This window comes from Emys orbicularis, chromosome 4 (assembly GCF_028017835.1).
Source record: "Emys orbicularis isolate rEmyOrb1 chromosome 4, rEmyOrb1.hap1, whole genome shotgun sequence".
Classification (NCBI taxonomy): Eukaryota; Metazoa; Chordata; order Testudines; family Emydidae; genus Emys; species Emys orbicularis.
In genome coordinates this window covers 147,240,410-147,262,490 of record NC_088686.1, presented here as the reverse complement: position 1 = coordinate 147,262,490, position 22,081 = coordinate 147,240,410, and the positions used below count along the sequence as shown (strand labels likewise).

The following is a 22,081-nucleotide window of genomic DNA, read 5'->3' as shown; positions in this document are numbered from 1 at the left end:
ACACACCTCCAACTTTCTGTAACTGCAGGAAACACACAGAGGGTTTTTTTTTTTTTTTTTTTTTTAAACACACTTGTATTAGACATTTAGTAATTCTTAAACCTTCCCCTCTTGTTTCTCCAACCCCCACACTTTCATAATTGGCAATTTCATTTGAATATATGCTGAGAACATGAAAAGCGCATACCTTGGCATACAAGATCTCTCATCAGTGTTAACAGCCCTACTGGAGGTTTTTTCCAAGCTCCCTACAGCAGATTTGAAAGGATAAAAAAAAAAAAAATATGCAGTTTAAAATATTTCAAAACACTTTTTAAAAGGATACTGTACCATACAGTTTACAGAGCAGTCATGGCTTTGGTTTGAATTTCAAGCCATTAAACTATTTTGTTCCATCAAATGAACTCAGAACAACTTTTGGCTACTGGAATCAAACTACCCCAAACACACACAGGTGCATTGGCATCACCTCTGGAATGATGCAAGTTTGACTGTTTTAACACATGTTAAATAATAGATTCACAGATTCCAAGACCAGAAGGGACCACTGTGATCATCTAATCTGACCACCTGTGCCCACAGAACTTCCCCCAAATAATTCCTAGAGATCTCTTACAAAAACATCTAATCTTGATTTTAAAACAGTCAAGACTCCACCAGGACACTTGGCAAATTGTTCCATGGTTAATTACCCTCACTGTTAAAAAAAATTACATCTTATTTCTCGTCTGCAATTTGTCTAGCTTCAACTTCCAGCCATTAGATCATGTTGTACCTTTTGTGAAGCTGAAAAGCCCATTAGCAAATATTTGTTCCCCAGGTAGGTATTTATACACTAATCAAGTCACTCCTTAACCTTCTCTTTTCTAAGCTAAATAGATTGAGCTCCATGAGTCTGTAACTATGAGGTATGTTTTCTAATCCTTTAATCATTCTTGTGGCTCCTCTCTGAACCCGCTCCAATTTATTAACGTCCTTCAACTGTGGACACCAGAACTGGACACAGTATTTCAGTAGCAGTTGTCCCAGTGCCAAATGCAGAGGTTAAATAACCATGGGTTTATCTTCAACCTTTGCAAGGTCTTCCAAGTCCCTAATTTTTCTCTCCCCTTTCACCTCCCAAGGACAGACCGTACTAGTCCTGCAGAGCTCCTCAACACAGCAGACCTGGGAACAAAGACCCAAGGAAGAGCCTTGAACACATAGCCTTCTCTTGGTCCCTTTCTAAACAAAACCATTACTGTTAAGCACATCCCCCAGAGGCCAGGGTCAATTAGAAAACCTGAAAGTGAATATAGTTGACCAGTCCCCTGCATTTGTGATCTTCTCAAATCACCCATGGAAAATGCTTTTGAAATTGGAGACAACGTATATTGGATTTGGAAAAGACAAATAGTAGAAAATAGTTTTATGGTATGACTTGCAAGCTTAGTCATAAAACACTTTATACAATTACTGTAATACATATAATTAAGGAACTGAATCATTATCGTGGTCATTAAGCTCCTCTCTAAAGAGAAATTAAAAGTACAATGCTCCTAGACAGAGGTTTCCAGAAGCTCAGAGAGCAACACACTTCCCCAAATTGCAATGGAACAACATAGTTTTATAGCAAGCCTAAATAATTTGATGCTGTTCTCACCAGCCTACCTCCTCCCACTGTTCATTTTTACATCACATTATGCAAATTGCTAAATAAGCGGACACTGTATAGAAAGTATTGTGTTATACTAAACCAGTGCTACAACATAAGGAAGGTTTTTACAAAGTGTTTCTATCAATTGCTTTATGTTTTGTTCCAATATTTACTCCCTAAAAAACTCCAAAGGTTTTTGTTTTTTTAAACTTAAAATCAACTCCACAGTGTCAGGCAAAGGCCATGAAATATTCAGCTGCTCCATAACCAGATATTAGTCAGTCTTTCGAGCAAAAACCAATGAAAAACACTGGCCAACCAACAAAGGCAATAAACAAACACTGAACTGAAGGAATGCCAAGATACCATGCTTTCCAACAGCTGGATTTACAGATACAGCATTGCTCTCCAATCCCAATGGAGCTGCAATTAGGCCTTCAGAAGATTTCTAACCCACAGAACTGGGGAGGGCAAAACTGGACCTTCGCTTTAGAAGCTAGCAGGGCACATTGAGAACTACATGACGCTCATGCTTCAGAGCAAGTATTGTAACTTCCAAGAATTACCTGGTTTTCTCCTTTCCACAAGCACACACAAACAATTCACACTATGGTGCCAGTGTTTGTGCCACTCAGGATATCATATTTTTTTTCTTATTGCCTCTGCTCATGTAATCTGAGGGCTCCAGAAGTCTCTCTTCTTTTTTACCCCCCTTTCTGTACCCAAGTGCAGCCAAAGGCTCTAAAACCAAAATACAAATAAAAAGCCCAATATATATTGAAATCTCATGATATTCTGGGGCTTAATTCAATTTTTGAACAATGGAGTTGGCAACACTGTACTCCATTATTGCCTGAGTCCACAGCAACTCTGTATACTACAATCTTGCAGGTGTGAAATTACATTACAGGACACCACAACTTGTATATAGCTCTATTTATACTGTAGTTTGCCCTGTGACTCCTCACAAACAAGACTTACAAGCCAAAAGGCTCTTAAAAAAGAAAAAAAGACTGGTGGGTACTTAGGGACAGTGGTTCTCAAAGTTTTTCTTATTATGGTGCATGCCTCCATATCAATTCATAGGTTACCTCCCATCCAACTGTCCCAATTCAAGTCAGGCAACTTCCCTGTGGCGCTTGGTTATCTGAAACAGTATTCAGTAAATATCAAGGAGACAACATTAGGAAAAAAAACAATGCTTCATTATATTTCCAGTATTTTAGAGTTGTGCTGTTTATTTCCTCTTTGTGACTAGGACTTTAGACTTAATACCGAATCATCCTCCTCCCTCTCCCCCCACCCCCCATAGCCTGCATCCAACGTTCAGATGGTTAGCTTTCTTTAAAGGTTTGTGACCTTTAATTTTGGGAGTCTAAACTGAATCGCACTTGTCTCTTCACCAAAGAAACATTGAAATAAACAAAACAGCTGTGCAGAGAGATGCTTAGGTTTTTTGAGTTTATTGGATCCCAAAAGCTCTTGGAAATGCAAAAGGCCAAATTAATTCTTAGTGTAAACCGGTCCAGACTGATTTGCGGAATCCTGAATTGTGCTATATTTAGCAGGAAACTGCTTGAAGACTGAAAGATGCTTCACCACAGGAACAGCTGCAGCTCCATGGACCACCCACAAGTGATTCCATGAACCACAGTTTGAGAACCACTGGTTTAGCCCCACAACATGACTTTGGGTCTATTAATAAAAATGTTGGTCCAGATCCTCAGTTGGTGTAAGACAGAATAGGACCATTCACCTCCAGCTGTAAGAAAAAGTAACAAAAAACATTTTTGTTTTAAACTGTTTTCCTGCAGCACTTGCCATCAGTTACTGCAGCATTAGGATAATGCACCAGAAAGTGAAACTGAATAGTTTCTTGGAGCAAAGTGCAAAGTATAATCAAGTAGCATAGAGAGTGAAAAACAGACCTAATATCTAGTTTTAATGCAGTGCTATTAGTAACAAAATTTTAAATTTTAACCTCCCAGCACCTCTTTATAAGCAGCCCTTTTAGAAACAAACGTATTGAACAGACAAGCTTCCACCGTGCTCAGATTCTCTTCAGATCCCACTTCCTCATACTTGGCAACCACCTCCCCACACACAAGCTACATCACTGCCATCAGGTTTCTGGTACATGAGTGAAAAGGATTTTCTTTGGAGCCAAGCAAGGCAACTGCTGAAGCTGAACACCACTAGAAACTCCCTTCCTGGAGGCGACTGCACGGCCCACACAGCACCCCTCGCCCTTGGCTGTCCTGAGTACAATTAGACTGGGAGTTAAAGAAGAGAGCCACATCTGGGTTACAGTGTGATGTGTGCCCCGAGTCAGAAGGTAAACCGAAATTGCTTTGTCTTAGCCTAATTTCACCAGAACAAACTGCAAAATAATCACCCAATTTTGAGGCGTCTGTTCCTCCCTCACTGTGCATAGGCCACTACCATCACTGTCAGCGGGAGTTTGGGAAATGGTGCAGTAAGTATTTAGTGAGCAGACAGAGCCCCTAACAGGGTCAGAAACACTGAAAAGCCTTGGAGGCATTTTCTTTTTAATGCTGTGGAATTGTAATGTTTATGTTGAAACAGGACTATGTTCCTCCCCAAGTGCACGCACCCACTCCAACGCCCAAGAGATCAGAGGTAAGGGTATTTCGATTTAGGCCTTGCATGGATGGGACTGTCAACAACACTCAGGACTGGCCTCACTTTGCTCCCATTGATTTCGATGGGAGTAGATTTAGGTCAGCATGTATTTGAAAGTCCCATTCTACAAATCAACCTTGTCTAGAACTCCTCAAGCACTCATTCTAACATGGCTTTTTGTTTGCAACGTAGATGTGACAGCCCAGTTATAGAAATTTAGGGATGGATTTCCTAGAATGGTTGTGATGCCACTTCCACACTATAAATAAAAACTGTTATATCCCTTCTACCCCACAGTGTGGTTAGTACTGTAGTGTTGATGGGACATTGTACTTGTGCCTGGATAGAAAGGAAGAAATACTTCTCTATATCTCAAGCCATGGTGGTCATCAGCACATTCAAAAACTGGTTGTTCTGTGTCTATTTGTCTCTTAAAATTGGGTATTTAGATGGCTAAATGTTAGCAAATGCACTTACAAAACTGCACTTGCAATTAAATGATAGTATGAGAATAAGGTACAAAATTATTATTAATAATGATGATACCTATTTCTTAATTAGCACTTTTCATCAGTAGATCTAAAAGTGCTTCACAATCTTTTTCCATGTATTGATCCTCACAACACTACTCTGAGAAAGAGAAGCATCATCATCCTCATTTTACAGATAGGGAATTCGGGCACAGATAAGCGAAATGTCTTGACTAAAGTCACGCAGGAGGGTCCGTGCTGGAGCAGGGAAATAAACCTGTCTCCCCTATGGCCTAGGCCGTGCTGTATCCACTGGACCATTCTTGCTCCCAACTTGGAGCCTCTCTCGGGGCAGGGGGGAGAGAAGAAAAATCAACGTCATGGACTTCCAGGCATACAAGCCATTTGTATTTAGTACAATAACACACAGTCTTATTAAGGCAAAGTCTGCCCCTGAACTTTACAGGACAGGGCCATATCATTTCTGAGGTAGTATTTCTCTCACTCTGTCATCCAACCATCCAGCCAACTGAGGGAGCCTCCGTATTGATGATGATCAGCCTAATTATGATCTACAAGTCTAGCGGTTTTGAGAGAATAAGAGAATCCTCAAGCACTTATCACCTTGCTTTGGGTAACATATACCTATAATTCAGATATAAGCCTAAAATGACCCTATGTTTCCTCTCTAGTTACCAAGCATCTTGTAAAACACCCTTGGTATGCACATCAAAAAGGTATCAGCAGCTCAGAATTGCATTCCGATCCAGTCTTCATCATGTCATGTTAACCAGAGGAGAAGTTCCATGACCACAAACTCCCTCAGGGCAGCTTTTTATGTGCTAATCCCGCTGCCTGTTTCTTTAGAAGTTTCCGTTACTAGCACAAGTTAATTAATATATGCGTAATGTTTAGTTTTATACAGAAATCCCACAGAAATAATTCTCTTTCAATGGACACTGACACCTACTGTTTTTCAACCACCAGAAAATGATAGAAATAAATCTATAGTCCAGATACCTGCTTGAAACATTTTATGCCAGTCTGTGGAGGACAGTAACATTCTCTCTTCCAATGAATCATTGTAAAATCAATGTTTAAATAGCCTGCCTGCTGTTCCTCTTGTACTGAGCTTTACTGGCCAAAGATGTATGGTATGTTGTTGCTTTTGTCCAGAGTTATTTGCACCAACCTTTCAGTAGCTAGGTTTATTCTCAAACCCAGATACGCTTCCAAAGCCCTGTTCTTTTCCTTTCCCTTCTGCAATGCCTTTCACTCTTCAATACCATCAATTTCTACCCAATAGAGACATTCACCTCTATTGCTGTCCCTTGATTTTAAGTATTCATTTTAAGTACGGTATCTTTTTACACTATAAGGAATATCCTCCAAGGCCCAAAGGACAGTTGAATGGTCCACCTCCTACTGAAAAAATCAATAGGAGTTGGGTACCTAACTCCCCTATTCTATCTTTGAAAATATTCCTCATTGTGTCCATGCCCTTCTCATCTACTACTGAATTTGTTTTTACAAATACCAAATTTGCACTTTGGGAAAATGTAAACAATTCAACGTAACAGATGGGATGCTTTTCATAATCTCTGGCCTGCAGTGCAGAGGGCTCAGTTTGTATCATGTGTGTCTACCAACAACAGCTATTTGTTGTTGTGTCTGCAGGTGTGCATTTACAGACCATGTTTTTCCTGATTTATGTTAGCTTTAATTATTTTATTGTAGATTGAAATTCACATTGTCGTAACAATTTTTCAGAGGAAATTCAAAAAGATAAAGAGCTGGCACTTCTAACTATCCAAACCATACTCCACAAAAAAGTCTTAAAGCACTTAGTTGTTTAGGTATCTGCTTAAAAGTTAAAATAATCTAATAGCAATTTAAATGCAGTACATTCTAATAGTAGGGCTTTGGTAACATTTGAGAATTTGTATGTTTAACACTTCCCAGCTCAAAAACTCAAAATAATTTACAAACATTAATTAATATCTTCAAAACCTTCCCAGTGCAATAGGTAAGTATTATTATACTCATTATACAGACGAAGCAGAAGTTCAGAGGTGAAGCAACTTGCCCAAAGCCATGAAAAGAGACTTTGGCCTTGGCTACACTTGCAGCTGTACAGCACTGTGAGGTAAACCTGTCTTCGTGCAGCTGAGTAGGGAAAAGCGCTGCAGTCTGTCCACACAGACAGCTGCCAGCACAGTGGTGTGGCCACACTTGTAACATTTGCAGCTGTGTTGGGAGCGGTGCATTATGGGCAGCTATCCCAGCATTCATGTGGCTGCAACGTGCTTTTCAAAACGGGGGGGGGGGTGGGGTGGATTGTGACAGGGAGTGTGGGGGGAGAGAGTGTGCTTTTTGGAGCATGTCAGCTCTCTATTTTGCAAGTTCCGAACTCCCGGCCCCCTGCTCATTCATTCACTCACTCAAAGCAAGCTGCAAACTGTTTGCTTTTCTCTGTGGTACGAGCTTTGAAACGGGCACATCCACATTCCTGCAGCTGGTCACAACAATGGAGAGGATTGGCCACTTGACAAGGTGATTAGTACAGCGCTGCAAGCGTTTACACTCACACCCGTGAGTCGTAGCCACTCCGCTGCAGCTGTTATTCCTCTCGAAGATGTGGAGTACCTGCAGCCAGGGCCGGCTCTAGCTTTTTTGCCGCCCCAGGCAAAAAAAAAAAAAGGGCAGCCGCAGGGAGCACGTGGAGGGCGGTCAAGGCAGCTTGCAGGGGGGTGAAGGGCGGCACCGTGGGTAGCCCTCCGGCCTTGTGGTGCCTCTCTCGGCCGGGCAGGCGGAGCCCCTGGGGGCTGCAGGAGGTGCTGGCTCAGCCGCTCCTTTAAAGGTGGCTCGGCCGGGCCAGGCTCAGAGCGGCACGGGAGGCGGAGGCCGATGCAGGCGGTGGGGAGTGGCGTGTCCCGGGGAGCCCGGCGGCACGGTGAGTGGCGGGGATCGCTAGTTCATGTCCCTGCAGGGCTGGGCTGGCCGCCCCAAAATTGGCCAGAATGCCGCCCCAGGCATGTGCTTTCTCGTCTGGTGCCTGGAGCCGGCCCTGCCTGCAGCAGTGTGCCCAGGGAGATACAGCGCTGTAAGTGCCCTGCCAGTGTGGACGGGGAGTGAGTTACAGCGCTGGGGGAGGCTTTACAGCGCTGTAACTTGCAAGTGTAGCCAAGGCCTTAGTGGAAGAGCTGAGATAAGAAATCAGGAGTCCCTGGCTCTTGGTCCTGTCCTAAGATTATATCCTTGTCTATACTCCCCCCCCGGCCCCAATGTATACACTTTTGCTATTAATATGCTGCCCTCGTATATCCTAGGTTAAAAAAAAAAATACAAGCCAAAATGTCAACATTCAAAATCATGAGTTATCAACAAGAATGTGTTATGAGAATGAGTTTGAAAAAGACCACGTCAATAGCCTCTGGATTTTACACAGGAGAATATGGCTGCAAGAGTCATCTTTGGTCTCAAATACAATGATTGAGGGGAAAACACCTTTGAAGTTTAAATCCTAAGACCCACTAGTCACTATTGAATAACAACTTTCAATAAAGAGAGAAAGAAACATATTTTGAGAAAGAATCATGTCTTCATTTTAAATGAAACAGCTGTCAGTCCAAATGCAGGTCATAGAAGCGTACAGTATGGCTATGTTCAATAATGGTAAATAATCTATGGTGCTGAAAGTTAGCTTAAGAGAAATTCTGAATGGGTTTTGAGTGAAGGCTTAGATCTTGAAAATCAGAGCAGGTCATATTTACAACTCTGGAAGTGTTTCTCCTGTTGGAATCGCACAGGGATAAACTTAGTGGGTCCACGCCCAAGAAAGAAAGTTCTGAGGTGTCCCTTGTTTCCATACAACTGGAGACAAAACTCATGTGTCAAGAAGAAACCTTCTCCTCCAATAAAGACTTATTCCAGAGAAAAGCCAGTTTTAAAAGATCTATAGATTCAGTTTATATCATACTGACTGAGTTTCTGAATAACTGCAGAATCCTCTACTTGCATTGGTTCACTGCATTTCTCAGTACTTGCAATACTATGAATAGCGAGTATGATTTTTAGATATGCTGGGTACATGGCAACTCCCAACGAAGAAGGCTCAGTACCTCTGAAAGCCAGCCACAGTATCTTACTGCTTACGTCTTCTCAATATCAAATCTCGGAAGTATTACTAATCTGCAGTTTATGATATTTCAGTGATGTCAGCTTGCACATATTATACCTAGGCCTTTCAGGTTGTTAGTATTTGCAACAACAACAAAATAAAGCTTTTTTTTTTTTCCTGGCACATCACTCCCTGAATCCCAACCATTTAACATTCCTTCAGCATTCCCAGTTTATGCACTTGTTCCTCAGCTCTGAATAGCTCCAACACATGAAACTGACTAGAAATGGCATGAAGCAGACAGGTGGGGATCAAAAAAGGAGCGTGTTTGGTGCGTGCAGTGACCCAGATTCAGAGTAACCCAAAACAGAATGATTTTTCCATTTTTGTCAGGATTTTGCAAGTTATTAGTTTAAAAGTTTACAGCCGTTAAGTCCAATTCAAATCTCTTGAAATGTCACACCCACCCGCCCACCCACTTGGAGGCTCAGCTGGTATGAACTGTCTCAGATTTCCTCTCCAAACTATATAAGCCAGGAAGAGCTACAGCAGTAATTTCAGGTACAGTAGCAGTATCTACCCTATAACCCTTTAAACACTGGCAAGTGTCCGGACACATTTGGATTTCCTCTTTGTAATGAGTTACTGATGTCAGTCCATTTTCTCTAGTGGATAATGTGGGCACAACTATTCTTGTCAGGCTCAGCGAAGAAGCCATAGATACCAACTACACTCTCACTCTGAAGAGGGCCCTTCGAGAGCAAATCATTACCTGTGCCCTTCCATGAAGGATGAACTGAGCAGATTTCAGCAAAGTCTGCTAGTCTGTGCATAAAAACAGCTAAACAACTCCCAAGGTCCAAACTCACCCCAAAGTCCTCTGCACCATTCCAACCCCAGTTAGACCTCAGCTGGAGGTCTGAATTGGAGCTGAGGTGCTACAAGGAGGCCCCTCTGTACTAGAGTGAGTTTCACCCTAGAAAAATGACCCATGAAGGGAAAAAAATCTCTCTGAAGACTGAGTTACAGCTTCCAGATGAGCACGTTCTTTTTATTTTAGTCACTAAAAAAAAAATGAGTCATACACAAGTAACTTGGCTTAAAAAAAAGTGGGGGTGAAGGGGCAGGAACGTAGAGGAAGCTACTCATATTTAAACTCCTACTTACTGAAGCGAACCTTGCGTCTTAAACATGCTGTGCTATTAACCAGATAAGACAGCCAAAACAGAGCAGGAAACGATACTGAGAACGGTGACTAATGCTTCCACTGAGCTTCAAGTACACATCAAATGGATAGTTTTATAAGTGGCCACATCTGAACAGATCAGAATACTGAACCATTTCTGTCAATTGAAACTATTCAAACAATACTCAGGCAGATGGAAATATTTTGTTCTAAAATTCTGAGCGTTTATTATGCATAATGGACAAAGCTAAATATTTATTCGTCTCCCATGGTTTTTGTTCTCCCCAGAGTCAAAGGTCACTAGGTTGCATGTTTTGCTTTTAAAATATGTAAATGCACCCAATACAATATTTGATGGTTGAAGTCTCTAAGTCAGTGTTTCCCAAACTTGGGACGCCGCTTGTTTAGGGAAAGCACCTGGCGGGCCGGGCCGGTTTGTTTACCTGCCGCGTCCGCAGGTCCGGCCGATCACGGCTCCCACTGGCCGCGGTTCGCTGCTCCAGGCCAATGGGAGCTGCTGGAAGCGGCGGCCAGTATGTCCCTCGGCCCGCGCTGCTTCCCGCAGCTCCCATTGGCCTGGAGCAGCGAACCGCAGCCAGTGGGAGCCGCGATCGGCCGGACCTGCGGACGGGGCAGGTAAACAAACCAGCCCGGCCCGCCAGGGGCTCTCTCTACACAAGCGGAGTCCCAAGTTTGGGAAACGCTGCTCTAAGTTATACTTAAGCCACCATTTGTGTTACTAACCTGATTCACAATTATTTTATTGTGTCCAATGCATTTTGAGAGATGCAAACCAGGTTTACTTACTACAAGGAGCTCATGAGAATAGTTGAATTGGGGCAAAATATTTTAAGTTTATGGCTCAATTGTCTGATTAATCTTAATGTGCAGAGACTGTAGCAAAGCCACATGGTAGATTAAAGTTGCCAAGTGAAAAACTAATTTATGCTATGCCATCTGCGAACTAACTTATCAAAATTGTTTTATGTAATCTTCCAAGAGACTTTAAAAAGAACACATTCTCATCTCTACAAGAGAAATATGCAGTTTTTCTATGAATGAACAGTAACTTAACACACCAATTGTATTCCGTGTATAGGTGAGTGGGCAGCTCTGCTACTGACCTGTCATGTAACCTTGGGCAAGTTATTTTACTTCTCTGCCCGAGTTTGTCCAAATGTAAAACAGGGACAGTGATCCTGCTCACCTTTGCCCAGTGCTATAGGCTCTACAGATGAAAAGCACTGTATAAGAGTGAAGTGTTTTTTATTAATAAAGCAAAGAGCAGTATTCACTAGGAAGTACTATTTTAGTCAATGGAACTTAGTAAAATTGGGAATATAGTTATAGACCTTTTTTTTGTGAAATCACACTTGACTTTCTGCTAAAGAAACAAGAATTTGTCAACATGTTAGCTAATAACTGAACCAGCCATAAACCACTGAAGATGAAGGGTCGTCTTGCTTGTTAAGATTGGCCTAGAAATTGGGTTCAATTGCCAGCTGCTCCACAGCCTCTCGGTCTGATACTGGGCAAGTCGCTTCATCTGTCTGCGCCTCAGCTCCTCCTGCCTATTTAGATTGTAAACTCTTTGGAGTAGGGACTCTCTCTCACTAAGCACCCAAAATAAGGGCTACTAGGTACTCCTCATACAAATAATAGAAAGTCAGGGACTAACAATAACGTGCCACTTCCCTATCTGAAGGTGGAGGAAGATAGGAACTGAATCCTGACCTCAAAAGATTCCTGAGTGGATGTACCCTGAATGAGCTTGTCATTTGGGTATGGAAAGACAGACCCAGTTATGGCTATTTTCCCAGATGAGACTGCATCTCTTTACATAACCATCCGTTCATGTTGCCAGGACCTTCCCTTTGAAGGCTGCTCAGGCTGCCAAAACACTATTGCAAACAGCACAGCTCCCCCTCCTCTTCTAAAAGCAGACGGGAGCTTTCCCAACCTGCTCTCCCTGGTTTGGGTAAGCTGTACTCCCTTCCGCCTTGATTGATGCAGCAAGAGTTCCCCCACCCTGTTTGCATCTTTATCTAGCAGCTGTAACCCTTTGAGATTGCTCCATCCAAAGCCATAGGCTGATGACAGGGGTAACAGTCCTTGCCTAAAGGATGACAAGGGTGCAGGTCCCTCTAGTTACAGCACTTTCAATTTCTGCCGAAGCTAAAGAAAGCCTTGCTTTGCATGTGTAATATCACGGTGCAGCCAACTAATTATGTTTCTTCTCTCATCCCAATAAAAACTACATAGGCAGAAAACTAATATTTTCCTCAAAGAACTGGAAACAAGAAAAGGTAAAGTTTAGCTCCTACTGACTCCGTCCTTGAGAGAGAGAGAGAGAGAGAGAGAGAGCGTGCACGCGCTCCTAGCCATTCACTGTCCTGTTCCCAACACATCTTCAACCTTTGTGCCCCATTTACAGAATAATGAGTCTTTCCATCCCTCAAATGTAGTAAGTCAACCAAGCTATCCCACACCACGGTAGGATTTTTCCCTACTGTACATTTATCCTTTCTTCATGCCCACTTCCTCTGCGCCAGGACCCATCCCTCTCGTTTAAAACCACTCTTAATAATCTGGCCCCTCACAGACTATGTATTCCAGGCCTTCATCTTTTGTACAAAAATTCATCCGAATTAGGAAGACAAGGCTCCTGACCTGAGGAAATTACCTTGGGTTTTTGTAAAGCTCTTTGTACACTTGCAGCATTCTATCACGGTTAAATATTAGCCTTTTAAATGCTTTGAAGGATATTAAAATAATAACACGCAACCAGGTCCTCTCAATTTTAAATGATAGGTAGACAACAGCTCACTTAATTGTACTGGCTCTGGTTAAGTTCAAGGGGTTCATTAAAAAAATTCTTGTAAATGTTTGTTTTTGTTTTTACTTGTTATGGGTAATACCTAAGGTGTCCAAAAGACAACATTTTCCTTGGTTTTGTTCAGCTTGTTTTCTTCGTGCATTTGACAGCATTTTGAGTACACTTGGTGTCCCTTTCATCTGTGCAGGGCCCCGATCCTACAAACAACAGTGCCCGGGCAGATTAGTGGGATCCTCAGAGATGCAACAAAGTCAATGGGGCTCCATGAGGGCGAAGCAGTCTGCCCACGTGCTCAGCTATAAGATTGGGGCCCCACTCTGTTTCCCTTGTTTGCATGAGTCTTCTACACAGCAAGAGAGAAATACCAACTTTCAAGTTGACAGTGTCTCTTCAGACCTTATCGACCCCTGGTCCCTACCCTTGCTATGGGGCACCAGCGTCCTCCTTGCAGATAGGGGCCTGAGACATTTTCTTTAAATTTCCAACAAGTGCTACCACCAGTTAGTAACAGCAATGAGAGTACTAGGATCTCAGGCTTCAGTTGGCAGCTGCCATTTTAAATACTCTGTTATACAGTCCTACACATAATAAGACTACATTACAAATAATTGTGGCCACATGGAGCTCTGTTTACATGAGGGCTCCCATTACTGCTACCCTGCATGAGAAAACATAGGAAAAAATGCTAGTGTAGATGCAGATTTAACAGTCTTCAAATTATTCCTTTTTGGAAGTGCTGACTACCAGACTCCTTCAAAATACCAAAAGCATGAGCACCATCAAAATAAAAATATAGACTACTTTCAATGGAAGTAGCATTCAAATCACACTGGCAAATCATTACACTTTGAACTCAACATTTGCCAAACATGGCATAAAAAGAATCTGCACTCAGGCCAAGACTATGTATACGGTTCTTTTGCTACAAGAATTTGCTCATAGCTGAGTAACATATACTTGAAAATAGGGAGCTAGAATCAAAGTGCTGACACAGACTCAACTATAAGCTTGCAGACAGTGATGCTATAATTAAACATTGTGGATTGCATTTTTCCTGAAGAACTGCAACCTTTACAAAAATTAGACCTACAACCCTACTTTTAAAAAGTGTGGGGGAGGGAAAAAGGGAAAGGCAGACACCAAAAAAACCCAGCAAAAACATCAACTCCTACAGAGAACAACAACATAACCACCAAATATTTTGCTTCTACACGTATTTGCACTGCAAACCAAGATTATTACTCAGTATTTCAGTCCTCTGCTGTTCACTTGAAAGGCTCATATTGTGGCACTGTGGAGATACAGATCAGCTGAAGGGAGGAAAGGAAGTGGAAGGAGAGCAAGCATCAACATTTACCAAATTGGCAGGAAAAAAAATAGATACTACCTCCGTTTTGTACTCTGGCTTTCACATCACTTGTAACACCCTCTTATTATTGGTAGCATACGTCTGTGCTGAAACCAAAATATTTAAATTTTCAAATGGAAATAAGTTGCCAGTGTTTTAGAGTTTGGGGATAAAGAGACATTTAAATGAATGCCTGTAGATTAAACTGCCATCAGTTCCTTCAAGCTGTCTATACTACAGAAACAAACGTCACTTTCTCTATTTCCCTCGGAGAGATGGGCAGACTCTTGGAACATTACAGCCACATGTTCTGGTTATTTTTACCTTGGAGCTAAAGAGTGATTCATTGCAACTATTACTATAAACAAGCCTGTTTAATTTTGAACATACGAACAGATCACATGCCAAGTTCAAAGTTACTATAAACCAAGTCATGAAAAATTTCTTATGATTTCCTCCAAAAATTCATCTCTACTCTCACAAATACTCCCGCCCCAATCTAAAATCCACCATTTTTGGAATGGGAAGTTTTGTCTTGATCAGCACTGTACTAAAACTTCAAGCCCACTCTTCTTAAAGAGCTGCATACTGAAATGTACAGGAGGAAAGATGGTCTGTGTTTACAGCACAGGACTGGAAACAGGAGACCTGAGTTCTACACTCAGCTTTGCCAAAGACCTGAGGTTCCCAAATTGAAATCTAAGGACTATTACTGGTCCACTGAGAGATAGCAGGACATGAGAGCTGGCTTCTCATTTTCAGCTGGTAAACTGTATTAAGAGAAGCTAAAATTCTATTAAATACTTTCCTAATATGAATTCTTCATGTCAGCAATTGTGCAGTTTCCATAGAACATTATACAATCGAGAATGGGAAGGGAAGTGGTCTGTGTAACCATAAACAGAAGGGAAGGTGTCCGTCAGTCACACTACAGAGATATGGTTCATATGAAAAAAAAAAAAAATTTGCTGAGTCCATGGCAGAGATCTCAGTGACACCTCTGGTAAGTCACTTAATCATTACAGTCAATTTCTCATCACTTAAATGTGCATATTACATTCTCCACCCTTTGAGAGGTTAATGAATTTATTTTTGTGAAGCAAAGAACACCACAAAAAATCACTTTAAATAAATGAACAAAGTGGACTTTTAGTGCTATTCTCAAATTGAAATTAAAACATGATTTGACCGATGTCTGTTCATCTCACAGTCTATCTGCATTATTGTAACAGTCCCCATCTCTGTAGCAGTTGACACTTAATAAAATTATCTTGTATAGTTACAGCAGTGGTAAGAATCAATTGCACAAATACTCAAAAGTAACACAGTTAGAAGTATCTCTATTACCTTAGTTATTTTCAACAGTGTCATAGCCAATACGGAATAAAGTATAATGCAGAAACTATACAATTAACTATCATATACATACTGTATTAAGAGTTGTTAAACCAGTTACTATGCAATAGAGCAGACTACTTACTCTGTACTGCAGATATAACCTTTTCAGTTAATAGGGTGTTTTTTCCCTTTTAAATTCAGTCCAGGTAATGGCCTACATTCTTTCTTTTAAGAACAAGAAAACCATTTAGTCCCAGGAACTCCAAAGAGACCAAATTAGCATTTTTGTACATCTGTAAGTTAAACATCAGGCAAGTGGTTTTTTGGACATTCTGACAGAAATTTGTTCCTGGGAAGCACAGACACTTTGTATGCCAAAATTTTCAACTAGAAGTGACTCTTCATAGGTGAGTAATAATGCCTTAAAAATAAGACTTAGTAACAGAATTAGACATGAGACTACTTCAGTGCCAAGAAGCAATTTGATAATGTAGTTAAATTATTTCCTTTAACATATTCATAAGTGTTTAATTCAATGTGAAGTGCAAGTGGAAAATGTATTATTTGATTTAAAAAGGGAACTTTCAGCCAAGATTGATTTGGTTATGGCAACATTCTAGTTACACTACTTGCTCAAAATGTATGGTAACCACAACAAATCAGTTTAAATAACTCTTAAATAGGTCAATTACTCTCTGTTTCTGAGTATCAGATACCACTAAGTTCCATGGACACATTTACCCACTTGGCAAAGCTAATGACTAGCCAAGAAAACTATCCGCTATTTGAAGATTGCTTTTGTTCTTCATGTACGTCATTGGAATGGTAGTTTTACAATTTTAAAAAATGGTAATGCTCAGAGTTCAGTATGTTATGGACATCTCAGGCTACATGCTAGTGCTACGGCTTCTGTACAGTCTCCACTTCATTCAGCTGGAGATGGCACAATGTTCACCTTCAAGCCCTCTTCCATGAAAAATTCAGACAAAAGGCCGTGTTCTCTCTGAACTACTTCCACAAAGAATCCTAGTTCCTACAACAAACCTTGAAGGATCTCACATTATGTGAGTTGTGAGAATTACTCCCACCTGAGACTTTTATAACTTAGGGACCAATTCTGCAAAGCACATGAGCAGTCCCAGTCAGCTTCAGTGTGACTACTCACATGATTAAAGTGAAACACCTGGTTAAAAGTTTTGCTGATCTGAGACCGTAGTTCTGTACTGAGGTTCATTCAAGATAAATCTGAGAGAAACATTTAAAAGAAGCAATTAATTTAGTCTTTAGAAAAAACGATACCTGCCTCAACCTTTTTTATTTAAAAAAAAAAAAAAAAAAAAAATTTTAGTCTGTAAGCATCAAAATATGCACTTCTAAGCAACTGACTGCCTGTCTCCTTGCTGTGCATTTTAAAATGCTTCCTACCAGCACTTTAGTCGGGGAACAAATACTCTGTGCATCTACAGCTTGAAGTGCCCAAATGGCTAGATTTATTTTTTGTCCTGTTGGTCTGCATTTACAGAAAGTTGCTAGGGACATGTGCCAACTAGACAAAGACAGTGGAGGGAAAGCCAAAGGCAAAGCTCAGAGACCAATACATACTGCATCCTCAAATTAGACCAAAACGCTATGTCACTGGCTGTAATTGTCAGGCTCCCTTCTAAATGGACTGCAGTACCACTGCAGATTTAATACTAACGAGTGCTACTCTGGGAACAAGAGGACAAGAGCCTACCTACGTTATATGTGTTTTGGGGGAAGCTGGACTTTTATCAATTATGTCTACAGAAGAGACTCAGTAGAGCTGCTTCCACAGGAAGTGCCGTGTATCTCTACTGTGGAAACACAGCGTCACAGTGAATTACACAGTTCAAATGTAGCAAACCACACAAGCTAAAAGGTCCTCCTGAGAAGGCATAACACAGCTGCATTTGGGCATTTCTCTGCTTTTGACCTAGAGCTACTAAAAGTTTTCAGCACTGGATTTTTTACAATATGGAAAAGTTCTTGACAGCTTTTCCTCTTCTATGAGGAAGACGACTCAAATCTTTCCTTTCTCCCTCCACCACCATCAAAACAAGTAAATGTTACAGGATACGAACACTAGACAAATTGATTTTGTGAATGGTCACCTTCCATCTGTTGTCTGCTGACTCATACTGTAGGTCATTCATTTCAAATCTTATATAATTTTCATGTTTCTTCATCAGGTTGTTGTGTAACTATTTTGAGCTATTTGGTAAAAGATTCAACATGGAGCAGAGCTGAGGTTGCTTTGTTGAAATGTGTGTTATTCTTACCAAGTCATTCGTTATATAGACAGGGAAAGATTGATGATGTTTTTAACTATTCACTTCCTTGTTTATGTACTTCGGTTTTGTACATGACATGATAAGGTGGTAGATGATCACTCAGCAACCTTAACTGGTTTTAAAAACAACGATGTTGTTTCTAAAACAACAACAGTCGCAGATAAACCCACTGACTTTCTCTCTTCCAAAAATGGCATCCATCTTAAGAGGAGAATTTTCACCAAACACGACTTTACGCGGTTATTTTTTTACTCCCATATAATGTATCGATACATTTTTTTCCAGTGAGAGCAGAGGTGGGTACGAGTTCTTAAGTTTAAAGGATTTTTTTTTTTAATTCAAATTATAGTACAAAACGATGTTTTAAAAGCTGGGTTTTCATTCTTCAATCATTCCTTGAAGGAGCATTTTAGATTCACACTACATCTTAAATATGAATATCTCTCAAAGTTAAACCAGTGTTTTTTGTAGCAATTAAGAGAGGATCGCTTTAAAGAAATGCATGTATAGTTAATATGAAATAGTATCCCATCAACTCTACTTAATGATTGTTTAACGCCATCAAGGAGTTTTAATGAGATCAAACAAAATGAAAGTTAAAGAAGTTTGTTCAGGGCAGTATTCTAACATTGTTAAAAAGCTCACCTTGTCTAAACCCGTTGCCATCTAACTCCTTCGGTGTCTCCTGCTTAAATCTCTCTCATCTTCCTCCTACTGTGTACTTTGTCTTTATCCTCTTCCCCCACCCCTGGTGTTTTCAAGCTGTCCCTAGGAGCAACCTGCCAAGCCACAGGGAAGACACTTTGGAAACTAACAGTGACATAATTATGCATTTTAAAATTGCTTTTCTTCTTCTTGCATTCAGGCTACCACAGCTTTCAAGAAAAACTTAGGCTACCTCACAAGAGCTGTATGTTTAAATGCAAGTCTCAGTGGTAAAGAAAACAGAACATATTTTTAGATAGCAAATCTTGCTAATTTGCTTATCCACCTGTTTTGTACACAAAAACCAGTAATCACACAAGTTCTCAGCCAAGATGTCTATACGTACAGAGCTGCAGCGGCGTAGCTGTGCCGATACAGCTGCAGCGCATCAGGTGAAGATGCTCTATGCCAACGGGTCTCCCGTCAACATAAAAAACCCACCTCTGCAAGCAGCAGAAGCTTTGTCAGCAGGAGAAGCTCTCCTGCTAAAATAGCGCTGTGCATACGAGTGCTTGTGTCAGTGTAACTTATGTCGCTCAGGGGGTGGAATATTCACAGCCCTGAGTGACATAAGTTTTGCTGATAGGCTGTAGTGTAGACCACGGATTCTCAACCTTTTTCTTTTTGAGGCCCCGCCCACAGCATTCTATAAAAACGCTATGGCCCACATGTGCCACAACAAGTGATTTTCTGCATATAAAAGCCTGGGCTGGCATTAGGGGGGTAGCAAGCAGGGCAATTGCCTGGGGCCCCCGCGAAGCTAAGTTGCTCAGGCTTCGACTTCAGCCCCAGGTGGCAGGGCTCAGGGATCCAGGCTTCAGCTTTCTGCCCTGGGCCCCAGTGAGTTTAACACTGGCCCTGCTTGGCGGACCACCTGAAACCTGCTCGTGGCCCCTGGACTCCTGGTTGAGAACCACTGGTGTAGACATAGCCTAAGTGAGTTCTCATCTTGGTAAACCCTCATTACATTACTAATATACCACAGCACATTTACTAGTTTTTTTTAATTCGAGCTGGGTGAAGTAAGGTAATTCCAATTCGCAGAGAAATTTTTTGGTTTCATTCCAAATCAGAATGAAATGCTTAGTCTAACTAAAGTCATGTTTGGGTCACATTTTAATGGCTGTGATGTACAGGAGGTCAAACAGATGCTCTATGGTTCCTTCTGACCTTAAACTCAAACTCTATGCAATTCTCTGCAAAAGAAAAAGGAGTCCTGGCTCCAGGGCAGTCCACCTGGTGAGCCACAGACCTTGAGAACCTGGGCTGTTGAAGAGCTGTGAGGCAGCACATCCAGGGGGGTTCCAGGTTCCTATCAGCTCACCAGGCACGCTGCCAAGGAGCTAAATAAAATGAATAAATAAATAAATTAATGGAGATATCCTATCTCCTAGAACTGGAAGGGACCCTGAAAGGTCATCGAGTCCAGCCCCCTGCCTTCACTAGCAGGACCAAGTTCTGATTTTGCCCCAGATCCCTAAGTGGCCCCCTCAAGGATTGAACTCACAACCCTGGGTTTAACAGGCCAATGCTCAAACCACTGAGCTATCCCTCCCCCCGAGCTGTGAGCCTGGAAGCCTAGGCTGGCGGGGACCCTGCCTGGATTCCATCGGAACTGTGTCAAAAAAACAGTCTCCACAAAACGTTTCAATTTTGATGAATGGGCAAATTCAGATAAAAAGTTTTATCAGAATTTTTTTCCACCAGGCTGTTTATTATTAATCAAAAAACAGCTTCTATCACAAGCAGGTGACAACTGTATTCTCATTCAATTTTGGTGTAACATTGACACTTATGTATTCTGGACCTCCAATCCCCATCTGTAAAATATTAGCAGTTCTCTACCTCACCAGGATGTTGTGAGGATAAATACATTAATGATTGTGAGGCACATAGATATTATGGTAATGGGGGCTGGAAGTACCCCTGGCAGAGTGAAAAAAAAAGAAAGAGGAGAGAAGCCAAGAAACAAGGCAAGGAGGGAAGCACCCTTTGTGCACCACAGAGCTGCCATGTATTCTACATTGAACATTTAAAATGTGTTTTACATAAGAGGGAGGGGAAAATGTTCAGCCCTTAACTCTAGTTCAGTGTTTGCTAGATTATAAACTAAATTCCAGAAAATACTAAGATTCCTTGAATAGCTGAAGCAGTAATAACCAAGTTGTGTATACATACATTTGATTTAGCTATGCAGCCTGCTCTAAAGGTCATGTTTGCATATGTAAGTCTAGGGATTCTCACTACCTTAAAAACACTTCCAAGTTTAGTCTATAAGTAATGCACAAGCAACAAAACTGTCCCTACCTCCTATGCATGCGGGCTAATTAAAAGTCTGTTCTAACAATCATTGTTGAATGAACAACATCCACTTTATGGTAATTAACAATTTTATGCGTACCATTTATTTTTCAATGCCTTGGGTGATGAGCACCCATTTCAGAAAAAGAAACCCCTAATAAAAACAAAATGTGGTGCTAAAATAAGTCTATTCCTAATCAAAGATGCACCTCAAAGTTCTTTCACTAAATAGCAAGAGCAACACAGACTTCACAGGAGTCTGACTTGCAGTAAGTTAATTACTCCACAGAAAAATAACAGTTTTAATAACTTCATTTTATTGCAAGTGAGAGCATCTAATATGCCTGCTAAATCCTTTATTATTCATCTCTCTCATTTAGTATTATTCCCCAGAGCCTGAGGAGAAAACCACACACACTTACTTCATTCCAGTACTAAAAGGCACTGAAAACCCATACACAAGTTCACTGAACAGATTGTTAAAACATCAAAATACCAATATCTACATTGAGCATAAAAAGCTCGGTTTTCCCCTGAAACTCTCAAAAAGCAGTGCAAAATTTGTCTTAATTACTTGTTGAGTACAGTGTTCCGAAATCTTTCAAGTCTGCTTTTAAACTACCTATTTTGCTCATAGCACAAAGAACTATGTAAGCTTTAGGTAAAACTCAAATACATCCTCTTCATAAAGGGCTTTGGTAATTTGAAGACTACCCATCACCCTGTATCTGTGAATCAGTACGAGACTCATGAATGTTCAGGGGATAGCCAGGCACAGTGTGAGCAGGCGGTACCTAACTTCCTCACATAGCTTGACTGCACCTCCATTCTTGAGAGCCAACACCCATGATATTCCAGTCTTGGGCCTTTCTCTAGCAGACACTGCCAACTGTGTGGTAGCAATCGTGAGAGATGCAGGAATGAAGGCTAGGAGGAGACCAAGTTTATTTTTGCTTGTAACCTAAACTTCACACAGCTCTCCATACAGTGGCATGAAGTGGAAAGTTTAACTCGAGTTTATATTCTGTACAGGGCACGCAGCCATGTTTTCACAGGGGCCTGGCTTTATTTGGCACATGCAGTTAAGGCTGGACTTAGGTTTATGAACATTTCACATGTGACTAAGTGAAGTAAATGTCTCTAAATTGCCTACCTTCCCACAAATGATACTGGCAACACCCTCAAG

The 22,081-nt window shown here is 41.1% G+C and overlaps 1 protein-coding gene across 3 annotated transcripts in view; it reads right to left on the bottom strand.

Annotated features, from left to right (window-relative positions):
* RAP1A (RAP1A, member of RAS oncogene family) overlaps positions 1-22,081 on the bottom strand; it is a 76,251-nt gene that overhangs the window by 33,685 nt on the left and 20,485 nt on the right. For 2 of the 3 annotated variants that reach the window (XM_065404341.1, XM_065404342.1), the window contains one exon: positions 188-248. The exons of the other annotated variant lie outside the window; for it this stretch is intronic. The gene's annotated coding sequence lies outside the window, so the exon portion shown is untranslated. The remainder of the gene's footprint in view (positions 1-187; positions 249-22,081) is intronic. 3 annotated transcript variants of the gene reach the window in all.